Below are 14466 nucleotides of genomic sequence, written 5' to 3'. Positions count from 1 at the left end.
GATTGCTTTGTCCGCTCAGGGAGGCTTCTGGCTGGTCCAGAAGCAGCTATCACTGAGCGCCACCATTTGTCACGAGGTGAATTGGGCAGAGGTCCTCTGGAGGCCACCTGAAGCCCTCTGCCTTCTCCTCCAAGCAGAGACCCCCACCAACAAGGCATCCTCTGCAAATAATATGTCTAAGTGATTGAATTACAACTGAAGGAATCAGGGAGAAGGACTTGCACCCCCTCCCCCCATTTCTTTTCAAAGTGGCACCGGGGTCCTTGGATCCTCCACTGCAGCCTTTTTCCTGGGCATGCAGTGCCCACCATTAACCCCAGAACAATCTCCCTCTTCTCTCTTCCTTGCTCTGCTGCATTGATTGATTGATTGATTGATTGATTGATTGATTGATTTTCCTGCAGGGCAGAAATCCCCTCTCGGCATTCAATTGCTAGCCCAGGGAAGAAGCCCCCATTTCTCTGTTTCCGTGCTGGTTTTCTTTAATGCTCTGGATGACAGACCCCTTCATGGATCACTGCCTTGTCGTGGCGAAGGGGCTTGCGTAACTCAGTGAAGCCATGAGCTATACCGTGCAGGGCCACCCAAGACGGACAGGTCATGACAGAGAGTTCTGACAAAATGTGGTCCACTGGAGAAGGAAATGGCAACCCACTCCAGGATCCTTGCCAAGAAAACCCCATGGACAATGTCAAAAGGCTAAAGGATATGATGCCGGAAGATGAGCCCCTCAGGTCGGAAGGTGTCCAGTATGCTACTGGGGAAGAGCGGAGGGCAATTCCAAGTAGCTCCAGAAAGAGTGAAGCGGCTGGGCCAAAGCCGAAAGGACGTTCAGCTGTGGATGTATCTGGAAGCGAAAAGAAGGTCCGATGCTGTAAAGAACAATATTGTATAGGTACCTGGAATGTAAGATCTATGAACCAAGGCAAGCTGGATGTGGTCAAACATGAGATGGCAAGACTGAACGTCGACATCTTGGGAATCAGCGAACTGAAATGGACGGGAATGGGTGAATTTAATTCGGGTGACCATTATATCTACTACTGTGGGCACGAAACCCTTAGAAGAAATGGAGTTGCACTCATAGTCAATAAGAGAGTGGGAAAGGCAGTAATGGGGTACAACCTCAAAAACGACAGAATGATCTCAGTGCGAATCCAAGGCAAACCATTCAACATCACAGTCATCCAAGTCTATGCCCCAACCACTGATGCTGAAGAAGCTGAAGTTGACCGGTTCTATGAAGACCTACAGCACCTTCTAGAACTAGCACCAAAAAAAGATGTCCTTTTCATCATAGGGGATTGGAATGCTAAAGTAGGAAGTCAAGGAGTAATCGGAATAACAGGCAAGTTTGGCCTTGGAGCACAAAACGAAGCAGGGCAAAGGCTAATAGAGTTCTGTCAAGAGAACAAGCTAGTCATAGCAAACACTCTTTTCCAACAACACAAGAGACGACTCTCCACATGGACATCACCAGATGGTCAAAACCGAAACCAGATTGATTATATACTTTGCAGCCAAAGATGGAGAAGCTCTATACAGACAGCAAAAACAAGACCAGGAGCTGACTGTGGCTCAGATCATGAGCTTCTTACTGCAAAATTTAGGCTTAAATTGAAGAATGTAGGGAAAACCACTAGACCACTCAGGTATGACTTAGATCATATTCCTTGTGAGTACACAGTGAAGGTGATGAATAGATTTAGAGGATTAGATTTGGTAGACAGAGTGCCTGAAGAACTATGGACGGAGGTCCGTAACATTGTACAGGAGGCAGCAACTAAAACCATCCCAAAGAAAAAGAAATGCAAGAAAGCAAAATGGCTGTCTGATGAGGCTTTACAAATAGCTGTGGAAAGAAGGAATGCGAAAAGCAAGGGTGAAAGGGAAAGATATAAGCAACTGAATGCAGATTTCCAGAGAATAGCCAGGAGAGATAAGAAGGCCTTCTTAAATGAACAATGCAAAGAAATTGAGGAAAACAATAGAATGGGGAAGACTAGAGATCTCTACAAGAAAATTGGAGATATGAAAGGAACGTTTAGTGCAAAGATGGGCATGATAAAGGACAAAAAAGGCAGGGACCTAACAGAAGCAGAAGAGATTAAGAAGAGGTGGCAAGAATACACAGAAGAACTATACAAGAAAGATCTTGATGTCCTTGATGTCCATGCTGGTGTGATCACTGACCTTGAGCCAGACATCCTAGAGAGCAAAGTCAAGTGGGCCTTAGGAAGCATTGCTAACAACAAAGCTAGTGGAGATGACAGTATTCCAGCTGAGTTATTTAAAATACTTTATTTAAAATTTATTTAAAATTTAAATAAATATTTAAAATGAAAGATGATGCTGTTAAAGTGCTGCACTCAATATGCCAGCAAGTTTGGAAAACGCAACAGTGGCCACGGGATTGGAAAAGGTCAGTTTATGTTCCAATTCCAAAGAAGGGCAATGCCAAAGAATGCTCAAACTATCGCACAATTGCAGTCATTTCACATGCTAGCAAGGTTATGCTCAAAATCCTACAAGCTAGGCTTCAGCAGTACGTGAACCGAGAACTACCGGATGTACAAGCTGGGTTTCGAAGAGGCAGAGGAACTAGAGATCAAATCGCCAACATTCGCTGGATCATGGAGAAAGCACGAGAGTTCCAGAAAAATATCTACTTCTGCTTCATTGACTATGCAAAAGCCTTTGATTGTGTGGATCACAACAAACTATGGCAAATTCTTCAAGAGATGGGAGTACCAGACCACCTTACCTGTCTCCTGAGAAATCTGTATGCGGGCCAAGAAGCAACAGTTAGAACCGGTCACGGAACAACCGATTGGTTCAAAATAGGGAAAGGAGTACGACAAGGCTGTATACTGTCACCCTGCTTATTTAACCTATATGCAGAGTACATCATGAGAAATGCCAGGCTGGAAGAATCACAAGCCGGAATTAAGATTGCAGGGAGAATCATCAACAACCTCAGATATGCGGACGATACCACCCTAATGGCAGAAAGTGAAGAAGAACTAAAGGGCCTCTTGATGAGGGTGAAAGAGGAGAGTGCGAAAGCTGGCTTGAAACTCAACATTAAAAAAACTAAGATCATGGCATCTGGACCCATCAGTTCCTGGCAAATAGAAGGGGTAGAAATGGAAGCAGTAACAGACTTCATTTATCTGGGCTCCAAGATCACCGCAGACGGAGACTGCAGCCATGAAATTAAAAGACGCTTGCTCCTTGGGAGGAAAGCTATGGCAAGCCTAGATAGCATATTAAAAAGCAGAGACGTCACCTTGCCGACAAAGATCCGCATAGTCAAAGCTATGGTTTTTCCAGTAGTAATGTATGGCTGTGAGAGCTGGACCATAAAGAAGGCTGAGCGCCGAAGAATTGATGCCTTTGAACTGTGGTGCTGGAGAAGACTCTTGAGAGTCCCCTGGACTGCTAGGAGGTCAAACCAGTCAATCTTAAAGGAAATCAACCCTGATTGCTCATTGGAAGGACTGATAATGAAGCTCAAGCTCAGATACTTTGGTCACCTAATGCGAAGAGAGGAGTCTTTGGAAAAGACCCTGATGCTGGGAAAGATTGAAGGCAAAAGGAGAAGAGGACGGCAGAGGATGAGATGGTTAGATAGCATCACTGAAGCAATGAGCGTGTAACTGAGCAAACTCAGGGAGGCAGTGAAGGACAGGAAGGCCTGGCGCGATGTGGCTCATGGGGTCACGAAGAGTCGGACACGACTTAACGACTAAACAACAACAACTGGATGACAGAAACCCTTTCCGTGCCCAGGGGGTCTGAAGGGGAACAGGACAGAGCAACCGCTCTCAAGCAGCCAAGTTTTCCACTCCGGAAGAAGTCCTTAGGAAACGAGGGAGCACCCTGAGCGTGTCCGGAGCAGATTTTCTGTGTGGAGTGGATCACTTGGGGCTTAATTGGAGGAAAAGGTGAAAGGATCTGGAGGGAACAACAGTTCCTGAGTGAGAACAGGCAACTAGCCAAAGGAACACATTAATTAGCACAGAAATATAGAAGGGGTCTGTTTGAGGCAAGCAGGCTGTAACAAGCACACCCAAGTTTTGTTTTCTGTGTTTTAAAAAATCCAAGGGGCCCTCTTTGAAAAGTTTATACTTCGTCAGTCCAAATGTTATTCCAATTCCCCAGGGGGCTGGATGTCCAATTTTAATCCAGAGGCACCTTTTGTTCCAAAACGGAGCACAAAAGCAGTGGCGGTGCAGAAATTGCGTCTTGTGTGACGCAGCTTTGCAACCACGTAAGCAAAGATCGGCAGGGGTGTCCGCAGAGGGTGGTCAAAGCAGTCAAGACGACAGCCACAAGAGCGCCATTGGAGCACTGCCTGTTTTTTATGTGTGACACACACAAAAACCAGGCAGCGCTTTGATTCCACTGTTGCGGCATCTGCCTTGACCTTTTTGACCACACCCTGGGGACACTCCTGCCGGTCTCCCATCCCCTTGCAGGCCAGTCAGGAGATGCCACGATGGCCCAGTTCAATTTCCTCTACTGCAGTGCGCTAAGAGATCTTCTTAAGATGCGAGAACAACGTTTGGAGCCTTTCCTGCAAACATCCTGCCTGGGCTCCTTCAGACCAGGCCAGCCCCGGGCAAAGGTTCAGGGCTGAGGTGGCCTTGGGTGTTGCGCGCACTGTCTGGTACATTTATGCTTCTGAACCCAGACAATGGGTTAATGCAATCACCAGATCAATTAAACCCATTGGGTGAATGCAGAGCTTGCGTGCTGCAGCATATCCACTCAGCGTTGAGATGGTCATCTGAATATTGAGATGAACGGAATCCCACTAAGTCGTTGCATGCATTTGGTGGTCTTGAGCATCTTTCGCTCCTCTCTCTCTTCTCACCGGTCAGCATACTCAACTTCACGGGGAGGTTATGCAGGGGTTAAGTCGACGAGCCTTGCTTTTAGGACCTTGGGAAAAGGGCAACATAAAATATTCATGGTTTGGAAAATGTTGGTTGAGAGCTGGGCCACACGCAAGCTCCAAATGTCCCCTTTTTGGCCTCCCCCAGTCCAGTTTCTGAACACTGGTGGAGCAGCTGACTACCTCTTTGGGACAGCAAACCTATCAACATGAGCATAGATTAAAAAGTCAACCCCCCTGCCCAAGCAAGAGGAATCCTCCCCTTTCAGCCCAGACTCCCAAATGAGAAAGCCCTGCCCCACCCATCTCCCCCTGCCCACCCCTGACCTTACGACCATCCCAGTCTGATGTTCTTCAGAAGGTTTGAACTTCAGTTCCTATTCAGCCCAGCCAGCACGGCCAGTGACCAGGGATGGTGAGAACTGCCCTACAAAACCCCAGGAGGGCAGCAGGTTGCCAAGGCCAGGCTCTGGTTTGACCCTTAGCCCACCAAAGCTCCTTGCCCACCCACCCCCACTTCAAATCACATGGATGAGCAGTGCAAAAAGAAAGCAGGCTTTGGGCACCAGAGGGTGCCATTGCATCTCAAAGCGTCTCACCCCTTCCACGCCCTTCCTCCTACTCTTCCCAAATTCCAGGAATAAGAAATGTGGGAGCTAAAGACTTTGCTTCCTGAGGATTGTTTCTGCTGGGCCTTCTTGTATTAAGCTCTTTAATAAAGTTAATTCTGCGGTGGGGGAGGACAGCTTTTTTAAAAAACTGGGGGAGGGGGGAGTTAGGCAGCTCGCCCCTGTTTTTCTCAGAAAAGGACAATCAGGTCAGTCAATGGGGACAAAGAGATGAAATCAGATCCCTGGCATTGCGCTGGGAATGTGCCTTCATGTCCTTTCTCTGAATCAGTGTTTCTCAACCTTGGGAAGTTTAAGATGGGTGGACTTCAACTCCCAGAATTCCCCAGCCTGCCATGCTGGCTGGGGAATTCTGGGAGTTGAAGTCCACGCATCTTAAACTCCCCAAGGTTGAGAAACAGTGCTCTGAATTTTGAGCTCTCCATGCTGCAAAGTGAGGATGGAAATTTGCACATCCCTTCCCCCAAGCAGGCAGAAGTGCTGCCTAAAAATGGCACAGGATCATTGATCTGCCCAGATGCCAGTTTAGAAGGCTTTATTACATTCTGAGCAGAAAAGCCAAACTCATCATCCTAATGCAGAAAACTGGACCCGCTGGCTGTTTCCACCCTGCTGCATCACCCCAGGGTTGGGATGGGACATCCCCTCCAGCAGAGGAGCCTTGGAGCACCCCCTTGCTATAGGCACAGCACCCTAAAAGTGGATGGTATCCAAGGGGAGCTCTTTTGGGGTATGGAGCTGGTCTCCACGGACTGTGTCCGAAACCTCTAGTTTGGCTTGCCCGTTCTGAATTAGCTTCAGGGCTGGGTCCTGGGAGGGTGCTTAGCACCCATATGCAACCAACCAGAGTGGGAGAAGGGGAATCTTAACACTAATGGGTCTGGATATCATTTAATATAATTTTGGACATCCATAGCAGTGCAGAGAGGTTTGCAAGATCTTGCTCAACTCCTGGTGTGTTTTCTGGCTGTGAAAGCTGGACCGTCTGAAAGACTGAAGGAAGAAAAGTCCCGGCCTCTGCATTGGGGTGCTGGAGAAAACAGCTGAAGACCCCTTGGTGGGAGGAAGGAGGAGCAGGACGCTCGCTGGCAGCCCCAAAGAAGACCCTTGATGTCACTGGAGAAGACGCCGACGCTTGGAAGCACCGAAGGCACTCGAGGAAGAGGTGGGCAGAAGACAAGGGGGCCTGGAAACCCACCGCTGGTGACCCAAGCAGGAGCTCCACGAAGCTGTTCCTGAGAGGGAGTCCTGGGGACGTGCGGTCTGTTGGGCCACAGACTCAGGAGAGACTGAACCACAACAAAGTCAGGCTCAGTTCTCGGTGAGGACAAGGTCACAGCCATGTACGATACTGAAGTGGTTTCCATTGCCTTCTTCCGGGAAGTTTGATTTCCCAGTCTGGCTTAGAGCCCTGGGATGTCCTTGTGGTCTTCCATCCAAGGACTGATCCAGACCAATCCTGTTCGGGTTGGCTGGGAGCAGCCACAAGTGGCTAATGGATGTTTGAGCATCCAGAAGAACACGGCATTTGCACCACTGCCTTTTCCTGCAGGGTTTTCTGAGTTACATCCTACCAAGTTCAACTGCTTTTGTTTAGATGTGGGGGGGGGGGGGGACCCAATATGGAGCTTGGATTGTTTTTCCTTCTTTTCTCAAACCCATGCTGCAAAATCTTGCCTTGTTTCCATTTCATTTTTTTAATTGCTCTCTTCAATTTAAGGCTCTGGGCATTTTTAAAAAAGAACTCTTGACACTGAATTTTGCCACGTGAAAGCTGCATCCGAAACTGTTGAGCTCACAGGTTTAATTCCAGCGAGCCTGGCCCTTGAGAATCGAGCTAGTCTCATCGCAGGACCGGAAGACGGTATCACTGGCACATCTAAGGTGCATTTATAACAGCGTAACTCATTAGTGGATTCATCAAAGTACAAAGTCAATGTTCTACCTTACCTTCCAAATCAGAAGTTGGGAATTTTGAGGCCTCAATATTTATTTCTTGGTTGGGGAGGAGGAGGAATGTTTAATTTAAAATAATGTGGGCTCCTTGAGTTTGCTCTTCCCATTAATCTCAGCAGGGGTGCTGAAATGAGAAAGCGGAGTAAATAACTGATGGGATTTTAATTGCACTTATTTCCCATTCTTTAATCTTCTACTTTACATGATTGAAACCACAGAGATTCACGACCAACACCAAACTCCAAGGAGACCTATGGAGCTGATACGATTGCAACGTTGCTGTTGAAGAACAAGCCTGAACAGGTTGCATGAAGGTCCCGGAGCTGGCCGGGGTGGGTTAAGCCTCAGAAAGGTCATTCTCCTAGCATGGGGTGCACAATCAGCAACCCTTGGAGTCCAGGGAGCCCCCAAATCCATGGGTATGTTCCTCCCAAGCTGCTGCTGTGTTGCAAGGAGAGGCTGGGGTGAATTTAATACATCTGGGCGCATTGTGTAAAGGTCTATTCTTTGTAAGAGATGAGTTTATCACTGTGTGGGTGTGTATGTATTTCCTTCCTGCGCTCAGTTCTTTGAATTAGTTTTCTCCCCGCTTGGCTGCACTGCCAGAAGTGTGACAGTGATAGAGCCATGGAATGTGAAAGGTGGAGGGCGATCATCTACTTCAACCCATTGCCAGGGCAGGAAACCAAGAGGACAGCGGCCCTGGCAGAGGGCCTCCGGCCTCTCTTTCCACACGTCTAGCACAGGAGAGCCAGCTGCCTCCAGAGATGTCTCTTTCATGGATGAACAACTCTGCTGGGAAGTTCTTCCCGAGGTCCAGCTGAAATCGACTTCCTTGTAATTTAAATCCCTTGCTTTTGTCCTGTTTGCTGGAACAGCACTGAACGGGTCTACCTCAACTTCTGCAGTTACTTGGAGATAGCCTTCATACCTCCTGCAGTCTTCTCTTCTCCAGGCTAAACCACCGACCCAAAGCCTTCTGGGGTTCCATGTCAGTCTTTCCTTCCAGGCCTGCTACCATCTTGATTGCTCCTCTCTGGGCATGGTCCAGCTTCACAGAGTGAAAGGTTGGAGAGGGCCTTTGACATGGTCTTGCATAGCCCTCCTCAGTGCAATGATCCACAGCTAGAGAATCCTCAAAATACGGCCATCCCGTCTTCGTCTGCGTCCTTCCTAAAACAGGCCACACCGATACGACCTTCTAGAGGTGACTGAGCAAGGGCGAATAGAGGGGAAAGGCGACTTCTCTTGATTCTGACACCTGACAGGTTACAGGTGGGATACAGCCACTCTTGGCTTATGTTCAGCTTGTGATCCACCAAAGACACCCTGATGAGGTTTGCATGTTTTCCTCCCCAAGATGATCCTATGGCCCACCCGATACTCGGGCGGTTGATTTTTCAACCGAAGTGCAGGACTTTGCATTTTTGTCCCTGTGGAAATTCATCTTGCTGGTTCCTGCCTATTGTTCCAAGTTGTCAAGATGTGTCTGGACCAGTGTTGCTCAACCTTGGCTTTGCTGGCTGGGGAATTCTGGGAGTTGAAGTCCACCCATCTTCAAGCGGCCAAGGTTGAGCAACACTGGTCCAGACTGACCTCCTCCTGTTTGCTCTTCTCCCTACCTTTCTGCTGCCTGCGAATGTGATCATCTGAATTTCTAACTCCTCATCCACGTCACCGATAAAGATGCTGACGAGAAGAGGACCCAGAATGGAGCTTTGCAGGACTTCACTTCAACCCTTCCTTCCAGCTCGGTGCAGAACCATTGACGCAGAACAGTGGGATACGATTTTTGACCAGCTCTGCACTCGGTAGCCTAATCCAGCCCCCATTTTGCCCTATTCTCTAGCAGGGGCTCTGGGAAAGCTTTGTCCCCTGCATTCCCCCCATGGGCACTTGATCAGCAGAGCTCATGTTGCTTTGGCATGGCTGATCCGAGCCCAGCTCGCCTGTGTTGCTCACTGCAAAAAGCCACACGTACGGGAAGGAGCCTGTTTGGACCGCGAAGGTGAGCGGGGTCCCCCCCCCAGCTCGGGGCTCTTCTGCAGCCCACCTCGTGTTTTGGCTTAGCACCTTCCCAAAGCAAACGTTTCCAACGCCTCCAACAAGAGGGGTGTCCACGGGGCATGGTCAAAAAAGCGTGGCAGGCGCGGTGCAATGGCAGCTCCTCATTATGGGTGTGGCACATAAGACCCAGGCAGAGCTTGGAAGACACCATCATGGCTGCCATTTTGACTTTTCTGACCATAGCCTGTGGGCACCCCTGAGCCTGGATGGAAGCAATAGACTTCTGGCCTTTCAGCGCATAGAAAGGGACGCTTTTCCGGGCGAGAAGTCGGACCCAGCGAGGGGCGGCCGGGCTCCGCGCCGCCTGCTTCTTCGACCCGGCGCTCCCCCGCGCGCTCCCCCGGGCAAGATGCCGCAGGCTCCGGGGGCTGGGCCGGCAACTTCGCGGCCGGTTCTTCTTTCGGGGGCCAAAGGGAGCAGCTCTTTGATCCCCGGAGGTGCGGCCGGCGGGGGGCGCGTTGCGCAAACGCCGGAAGGCGGGGCTGTTCCGCGGCCAGGCGGGGGAGGCCGGCGCCCCCCCCCGGCAGCGTACCTGGGACGGCGCCTCAGGGCGAAGCAGTCCGGACGTGGCCCGCCGCACGCCGCGCTGCTCCCCGGGCAAGTCGCCCCCCGCGCCCGCCCAGGGAGAGATGCTCGGAGTCGGACCCCGGCCGGGGGCCCCGAGCGCTCCAGGTACCCTCCCGCGTCACCCACGTCCGCTCTTGCAGGCGCCGGGAGCCCGGGTCTGCCGGACGCGGCATCGCCCCGACAGTCCCGCCGCCCCGCCGCCGCCGCGACTCCTCTGCTGTGGACGATGGGCGTCGTAGTCCACGCGCCGGCCCTTCCCCGCGAGGACTTGGCGAGCGCGCGGGGCTCGCGGCTGGCCGGCCGGCTAGCCCGGCCCGGGAGCCGCGGGGGAGGCGGCGCGGGCTCGCCTTCGCCGGCGCCTCCGCCAATCAGCGCGCCCGAGGCGGGGCCGGGCGGCGGGGAAGTGGGGAAATTTCGGAAGCGGCCGAGCCGGTGGTCGGTCGGTCGGTCGGTCGGTCGGTGGCTGGGCGCCTGGCAGGGTAAGCGGGCGCGCCCGCTGCCGGGGATCCGAGCTGCGGGCAGGCGAGGCGGCCGCCGGCCTGCCGCTCGGCTCTCGGCGGAAGGGCAGGGAAGGGCGGGGAAGGGGCCGAGGGCGGGGGCTCTTCCTCCGGGAGCAGCGTCCTGGAAGGCGGCGGCGGCGGCGGCCGTGCAAACGGGCGGGGCGGGGCGCGGAGTCGTCGGCCAGGAGGGCTTCGGAGCCCGGCTTCGCCGCCCCCGCCGCCGCCGGAGCGCCTTCCCCAGAGACCGGCGGCGGGAGGCAAAGTCCGAAAGTGAGCGGCGGGGCAGCGCCAGGCTCGCCGGCTCTCCGGCGGCGCGGCGCGGCGCGGCTGAGGCGGGGCAGCTGAGCCGCCGCCGCCGGCTGGGGATGCGCGGCACGGCTCGCGCTCTCGGAGCGCCGGTGCCCGCAGGAAGTTCCCCGAGCGCCCGGCGGGGAGACCGAGCCGCCCCCGCCGGGCCCCTTCCGCGCGGCGCCGGGGCGGGCCGGCGAGGAGCGCTAACCGGCCTGCCGCTTGCCTTCCCCGCAGGCTGGAGCCCGGAGCCCGCGGGGATGGCGCAGCCGCGCGGGCGCTGACCGCCGCCTCGTGCCCGGCGCTCGCGCAGGAGGGAGCCGCGGCCTTCGCCTTCGCCCGTCCGGCGGCCCGACGACAGCTCTGCGAGGTAGGTCGGCAGCTCTGGCGGGTGGGGCAGATGGGAGCTGTGGTCAGCCCGCGGCTAGCAGCCGCTCGGGAGAGGATTCCGTCGGCGCGGTTGCCCGGCAGGCAGAGGCGGCTGCGCTGACCTGGCTGGGTCACTGTGGCTGGCTGCTGCGTGGACGAGCTCCGCCGGGGCGGCCGGCGTGGGGGGCCGCGAGACGGGCCGCGCGGGAGCTGGACTGGGGGCGGTTGAATTGCCGGCGGCCCCCTGCCCGGGCGGTCTCGCGGCACTTTCTTTTCCCTCTCCGCTCAGCCTGGTCAACCTCACAGGGCTGGCATGTGTGGCTAGCGGGGGATCAACCAGCACTCCTGGCTGTAGGATCTTTGGGACAAGGGCAAGATTGCAGCCGGGAAGAGTCGCGCATTCGTGGGTTTGACCAGCTGGTTGTGAAGCAGGCCACCCTCGCCCGCCCAGAGCCCCCTGGTTGGCTGCCCCCAGTGAAGTCTGGGGTTGCACAATGGGCTGAACCGCAGAGCAGCCCCAAGGGATGGGCTCGCCTGCCGCGTAAGGCCCCCTCCATCCTCTCCCCGGTTAGCCTGTTGTGTGAATGTGGCCCTGAGCTCTTTAACTGACCTCATTAGCAGGCAGCCTCCTCATATGGTGGGCCTTCTCAGCCCTCGGTGTGTGGTGTGTGTCCCTGCTGAAGGCTTCCCTTCCCTTCCCTTCCCTTCCCTTCCCTTCCCTTCCCTTCCCTTCCCTTCCCTTCCCTTCCCTTCCCTTCCCTTCCCTTCCCTTCCCTTCCCATCCGGGCTGCTTCACTTCTCCTGATCTGGGCGGTGGGATGCTGCTGCTGCTGCTGCTGCTGCTGCTGCTGCTGCTGCTGCTGCTGCTGCTGCTGCTGCTGCTGCTGCTGCTGCTGCTGCTGGGGGCCACCCCCTTGTTCTGCTGGGCTTGTGGCTAAAACGGGCCTTCCTGGTTCGGCCTTTCCAGGGCTGCCACATTGGTCTCTGGGCGAATTGCCCGGAGCATCTGGGCCCTGAAGTTGGGGAAATAACCAAACCTCCCGCCACATTAGTTGGCTGCCGGAAGGCACACTGTGCCCAACCGTCGCTTTTGGAAACGATAAGGAAAAAGATGAGCCGAAGGAAAGGAGAGAGCAAAGAGGGAAAAGAAAATAAATCCGCCTCTGCTGGGTTGTGGATTTGATTCGGGTGCCGATGGAAGCAGCTGCCTTCCCAGGAGATGCCCGCTGTCCTGGCATCCAGCTGCCTTCCTTTCAGATGAATCTTTTGCCCGCTGCCTTCCTCCTGGCTGATCTTCCTCCTGCTCTGCCTGGATTTTATTTTGGAGGGCGCGCCTGCCAGCTGGGCCAGCGGCGCTTGGTGCTGCTCTGTACTTTGGTCCAAGGCAAATCCTTCCGGGAAACCTGAGCCAAAGAGATGAATGTTGGAAAGGAGCTCCTCCATTGGGAATTGGTTCTTCTCCCCTAAGACGGACTCCTGGCTTCCCAGCCGAGGCCTCTCCACGTGAGCGGCAGGTCCTGCTCCGTAGCGGCCAATCCCATTTACTCCCTGGGGTGTTTGGACTCGACTGCTCGTTGCATGAGATTTGGGTCTGCAGTCAGAACTGCCGTGCACCGTGTCAGTTATGCGAGTTATGACGACGACATTTTTTTCTGGCACTCCTGTGATGCTTTTTGAATATGCAAAGAACCTCGCCTACCTTATTTCGGGTTTGGGGAAGGCAAAAATCAAGCGAATTACAATGTTGGGACCTGTGCCTAAATTTTTCCTTCCTTCCTTCCTTCCTTCCTTCCTTCCTTCCTTCCTTCCTTCCTTCCTTCCTTCCTTCCTTCCTTCCTTCCTTCCTTCCTTCCTTCCTTTTACCAGCACCTGTGGTTGGAAGCGGGTCACGTGCACGCAATTCAGTGTTGTTCCCTGAGTCAGGCTTTGTGTTGGCTTGTCCTCTTGTGACACACCTGCTGCGCTTGTGGCTCTTGCCTCTGGCTTTGTGCCCTGTTGACCTCTTGCATTCTCAGCTTAGGATGTCCCATCTCAAGAATTCCTGCCTGGCAACTTCCCGCACATCGGTCGGGTCAGCTGTTCGTTGTCAACCCATCGTCTCTTGAATGGCTCTGTGGGTGATGTTTGTGTCTTTTTCTTGTGGCTGTTAATGCGAGAATGGGTCTGTTCCTTTTCAAAATGGACAGGGAGAGGCTGCCCTTTTAAGGGATGTTTCAACATGGCCCATCTTTGCTGAGGAAGACCCTGCCTGGGGGGCAAGGAGGCATCGCAGGCAGAACAATGTCGTGATGCATGAGATGTCGTTGTGAGCTGTGCCAGGTGGCGGCGTCCGGTGTTCACTGCTGTTGCTTGTAGAGGCCCATCATAGAGCTGTGGAGCCGGAGCCATAAGAGAAGCCAAAGATCATCTAGCCTGACCCTCTGAAGGGCGCAGGAGAAACAGTTAAACCCTCCATGAAAGGTGGCTCTCCAGCCTCTCCTTAAAAGCCTCCAGACATGGAGAACCCACGACACTTGTCCCCAGGCTCTTGCACGGATTTTATTGTTGGGAAGTTTTTTCTAATATTTGAAGAAAATGTAGGTAGCTGCAACTTAATACTCATTATTTCTTGTCCTAGTTTCTGTAGCCATGGAAAAGAGTTCTTGACTGTCTTCCCTGGAGCTTTCTTTTATGTACCTGAATCGGCTATAATTTCTCGGCTCAATTTTCTTTTCCCCAGCTGAACATTCCCAGTCCCTCGGCTCCCTGCACCGTCTTTGTGGCCCTCCACGGAACCTCTCCTAACCTGTCCATAGGGTAACTCTCTGGACACGGGTGCCCCAAATCGCACACAGGACTCCAGGTGTAGCCTCACTAGCAGGAGAAGAGGCATAATGACGTCACGTGTCTTGGATGCAAGCCCAGAACTGGGTTAGCCGTTCTGGCAGCTGTCTCACACTCTGTCTGTTGTCAGCGACCGCACCCAAGTCCTTCTCAGAGGTAGCATTTCCATGCCATGAGTCCCCCATCTTGGACGCGGCCCCTACATTTTCCTTCCCTAGATATGATGCCTTCCATTTCTCCCTCTCCTTTCAGCCCAGCCTCCCAGCCTGTCCAGATCAGCTTGGTTGCCAGGCTCCCAATTTTGTGTCCTCTGCACATTTGATAAGCAGCCCGTCAATCCTGTTGCTCAGATCATTGATGAAAATGT

The 14466-nt window shown here is 53.5% G+C and overlaps 1 protein-coding gene across 6 annotated transcripts in view; it reads left to right on the top strand.

Moving 5' to 3' along the window:
• The first annotated feature begins 10505 nt into the window (after positions 1-10505).
• The window catches only part of IL1RAP (interleukin 1 receptor accessory protein), a 79905-nt gene continuing 75944 nt past the window's right edge, over positions 10506-14466 (top strand). For 3 of the 6 annotated variants that reach the window (XM_088132365.1, XM_088132362.1, XM_088132370.1), the window contains exons 1-2: positions 10506-10598; positions 11145-11277. The gene's annotated coding sequence lies outside the window, so the exon portion shown is untranslated. The other 3 variants (XM_088132364.1, XM_088132369.1, XM_088132363.1) reach the window with 3 other exon arrangements.

This window comes from Python bivittatus, unplaced genomic scaffold, assembly GCF_059951505.1.
Source record: "Python bivittatus isolate LINGU-HERP-01145 unplaced genomic scaffold, Pbiv_v1 ctg000980_np1212, whole genome shotgun sequence".
Lineage (NCBI taxonomy): Eukaryota > Metazoa > Chordata > Lepidosauria > Squamata > Pythonidae > Python > Python bivittatus.
The sequence above is the reverse complement of the archived record's forward strand: the minus strand, read 5'-3'. Positions and strand labels throughout refer to the sequence as shown.